Source organism: Orcinus orca, chromosome 3 (genome assembly GCF_937001465.1).
Source record: "Orcinus orca chromosome 3, mOrcOrc1.1, whole genome shotgun sequence".
In the NCBI taxonomy this organism is placed as follows: domain Eukaryota; kingdom Metazoa; phylum Chordata; class Mammalia; order Artiodactyla; family Delphinidae; genus Orcinus; species Orcinus orca.
This window is the reverse complement of record NC_064561.1, coordinates 19,174,705-19,178,874: the sequence shown is the minus strand read 5'-3', so window position 1 is coordinate 19,178,874 and position 4,170 is coordinate 19,174,705.

Below are 4,170 nucleotides of genomic sequence, written 5' to 3'. Positions count from 1 at the left end.
TCGGGGGTGGGGGTGGGGTGGTCCCGGCTCCGCCCAAGCCCCGCCCAAGCCCCGCCCATGGCAGACCGCGACTCGGAGCTACCGTTTGCCCCGCGGCCCCGCCCCCAAGTGGGCCGTTTCGAGTTTGTTCCTTAATTAAGTTGGCTAAAGAGTCTGACGGGCTCCCCACCTCTGCGAAGTTCCTTAGACAACGCCGCGCGGGAGCCGGGTTTGTGCTCGCCTCGCCTAGTGCTGCCCCGGCCCTGGGAACGCACCACGGTCCTCGCCCTCCCGGCCGCTGCTGTTTCCCTCCCCGGGAAGTGACCCCGCCGCTGCTTCAGCACTCGAGGGGGGGTCTCTGAGCCTCGGCAGGGGCCTCGAGCTCAGTCCCTAAGTCGCCTTCCCTGTGCATAAAATGGGATGAGCCGTAAGCGTTCAGTGGGAACGTGTGACAGGCACCCAGCCTGGTGCACAGCTGGGGCCTCAAGTAGGCGAAGCCCAGGGGCAGGATCTTGGACTTCCCAGCCCCGTGAAGGAGCAGCAGGAAGGGCAGAAGGAGGGCACAAGGCCACTGCTGGAGCTGACTGAGGAGGTCCTGGCGTGACCTCCAGGACTTCTGCTGGAATCCAGGCAGGGTGAACACAAGCTATAGCAACACTAAGAGAATCTTACAGTGTTTAGGTGGGAGGAGAGTTAGGAGGCTTCCCGAGCCTTATACATGGCCAGGAAACGGAGGCTCAGAAAGGGAAAGGGCTTGTTCTTAGACACACAGCAAGTGTGCAGCAGAGGCTGGACTCTTAATTCCAGGGAGTGAGAGGAAAATGCTCCTAAGGGAATGGGAACCCGGGATAGCAGAGAGATATCCCCTCCTGGGACTTTCTGCCTCGGTGAACCCTAGAGCAAGGGTGTAAGACTGCAGCCTGAGCTGGGTGGCCTGGGCAGGCTGGGGAAAGGGAGGCTCCTGTTGTCGCTCCTGTCACTTCTTCATGAGTCTCAGCCCTCTGCTTCACCCCCTCATTGCTGATTTCTTCATCTTTTCCCCCATACAACTGTAAAATGCTTAAGGAATTTTTTTTTTTTTGGTTGTGCTGCGAAGCTTTTGGGATCTTAATTCCCCAACCAGGGATCGAACCTGGGCCCTGGCAATGAAAGCACTGAGTCCTAACCACTGGATTGCCAGGGAATTCCTGCTTAAGGCATTTATTAAAGAACATTTGGAGTTTCTTTATTGTGGTAACATATATATAACATAAAATTTACCATTTTAACATTTTTAAGTGTACAAGTTCAGTGGCATTAAGTACACTCACGTGCACCCATCACCACCATCCATCTCCAGAACTTTTTCTTTATTGCACACTGAATGAAGTTTCTTTCTTTTAATTGTAAAGCTGAATTGAACCTTGATTCATGAAAAAAATTCCTCCCAAATTAACCAAGAGAGGTTGCTTGTGGCCTGCACATTTTTTCTGAGGGTCAAGCCCCGCTCCCTGCATGTGAAATGTGAGTGGGAGGTCACTAGTTTTCTCAGTGGATCTGCTCCTCCTCTTTGGTAGGGAGACCAATAGGTGTCTGTACATCCTGCAGTTCCAGCTTTTAATGTAATGTGCATGCTTTTGTGTGTGTGTGTGTGTGTGTGTGTGTGTGTGTGTGTGTGTGTAAGAGGGAGTCTGAGAGCTCTCTGTGGGGCCCATCTTTGGCCCTGTCTTGAGCCCAAACACAAGCCTGTCTTGTGGCACAGGCAGCTCAGAAAAGTCAGGTTGGCTCAAGAACTTTTCCTGCTTTAGGGTAGAGGGTAAGAAGGCCGCAGTCAGGCCCAGCTCATATCTCACCCACTCCCGGGATGTCCAGAGTCAGGAGGTTGGAGGTCAGACCAGGCTGGGCCATTTACTGGGCCAAGAGTATCTACAATAGGGGCAGGACAACACCAGGAAGCTTCCCCTTCTTCCTGCTCAGAGAAGCCCAGTCTTTCTTTCCTCTGGCTCTGTGCTAAGCACTCCTCTGTCCATTATCTCATGCCCGACCTTTGAGGTACCATCGGAGGCCAAGAGGGCAGGGGAAGAGAGGAAGTGGCTGAGTCAAGATTTGAAGCCAGGGCACGTCGTTTCTCAATGCAGGCAGCATTGGCATTCTCAGTGAGATGGTTCATCATTGGGCAGGACCGTCCCATGCATTTAAGATGTTTGATGTCCCTGGCCCTACTCACTAATGCCAGGAGTGTCCCTCAATCATTGTGGCAATCAAAAGCATTCCATGAATTTCTAGTAGCATCCTAGGGATTGGGAGAAAGGAGACCTGCGTAAGCTCACTCCTCTCTGGCCTCAGCTTCATCTGCAAAAGGGGAACAGTCATCCTTGTGATTAGTTTAGATGCCATGGCACACAGTGGAGCTCCATAAATGTGCTTTCTTTGCTTTTGAAAGGGGTAGTTTGAGGCATAGCTGCCCTTCTTGGCAGGGGGACGTGAGGCCCTCAGTCCTTAAGGCTCAGCTGTGAGGCAGGGTGCTCCCCTGTGTCTCAGCTGGGACCTTAGCAAGTCACTCTTCTATAGTCTCTTGCCCCCACCCCAAGCTCTTGGAGGACTCTGCAGACTAAATTTTGAAGTTTGCAGACCTGAGAATACACAGCATGAGGCCACAAGGGGGCAGCAATGGGCCATGAATGGCCCTGTCCTGCCCAAAGGAGCAGGAAAGGGACCCCCTTGGGTATCTGGGGAAGGGGGAACACGTGACTTCTACCCTCATGAGGTTGTGCTCGCCAGTCACCCAGCATCATGGTGCTACCCACAGACTCCATGCTTTGCCAAGCAATTTGGGAAAGATAAATTGGAGGACATCCAAGAGCCTAGGTTCTGTCCCAAGCCTGCTACCATGCATCCTTGAACAGGGGACTAACCCCTTGGAGCCTCACTTTCCCCATATGTAAGATGGAAATAGTGACACCAACCACATAGGCCCTTTACAGGGATGGTGAGGGGATCCAGTGAGTTACCTGGGTGGAGGAAGGAGCAAATTACAAATTGCACAGTGCAGTAGATTTGTGCGGTGATGCTGGAGCTCCAAAGGACACCTGGATGTCCACTGGTCTCCATCAGTCATCACAGCCTCTCTGTGTTTCTGTTCCTTTTCATACTACTGACTTCTCTGGTGACCCACGTGACTGGCTGAGCAGCATGGCCTGCCATTTATTGCCAGCAACTGAGGGAAACAGAGGTGGAGACTTGACCTATTCTTTCTCCTTAGCCAGTGTGTGGCTGGGCCTGTTTTGTTAGTGAGGAGGCCACGTAGCAGTGTCTGGGGGGACTACCCATACTGTGGCCTCCTTAGGCCTCAGTTCTTGGAGGGAGAAGGCTGAGACACCATCACTGCAGGCCCCTTCTTGTCTACACCCCTGTGGCCCTTGCTTGGGCTTGGGGTCAGGAGGAGAGAGGGAACTTACAACCATGGTCGTTTCCGAGTGCTTGACCTGTCCTAGGTTCTTCGTGTATTCTCACTAAACCACAGTCAGCATGGTAAGCACTGCTGTCCCATTGTACAGATGACGTGGCAGGTTGAATTTTCTAAGATGGCTGTCCATCTCCTATTCCATTTTCTCCTTAAAATATGATGTCGAAAATTTTCCCTTAAATTAGGGTGAACCTCTGATTCTGGCAGGAAGTAACACCATATGACTTCTGAGGCTTGGCTGTAAAAGGTGACACAGCTTCCACCTGGTCCACCTGTGACATTCACCCTGTGAATCCACTAGCTTCCTTCTGAGGAAGCCCAGACCACACAGAGAGGTGTTCTGGCCATCTGAGGTCCCAGAGGACAGACAACATCAACTGCCAGGTGTGGGAAAGCTTGAGTGACAACCGCCCAACTGAGCCCATTACCCCCAGAACTGTAAGCGAGAAACAGAAAGGATCATTGTTTCGTTTGCTTGGCCATGCAGCGTGACTTACGGGATCTTAATTCCCTGACCAGGGATTGAACCTGGGCCCCTGCAGTGAAAGTGCCGAGTCCTAATGACTGGACTGCCAGGGAATTCCCAAGGATCACTGTTTTTTTGTTTGTTTGTCTTTTTCAATTTTTTAATTTATTTTTTTATACAGCAGGTTCTTATTAGTTATCCATTTTATACATATTAGGGTATACATGTCAATCTCAATCTCCCAATTCATCCTCCCCCGACTTTCCCCCCTTGGCGTCCA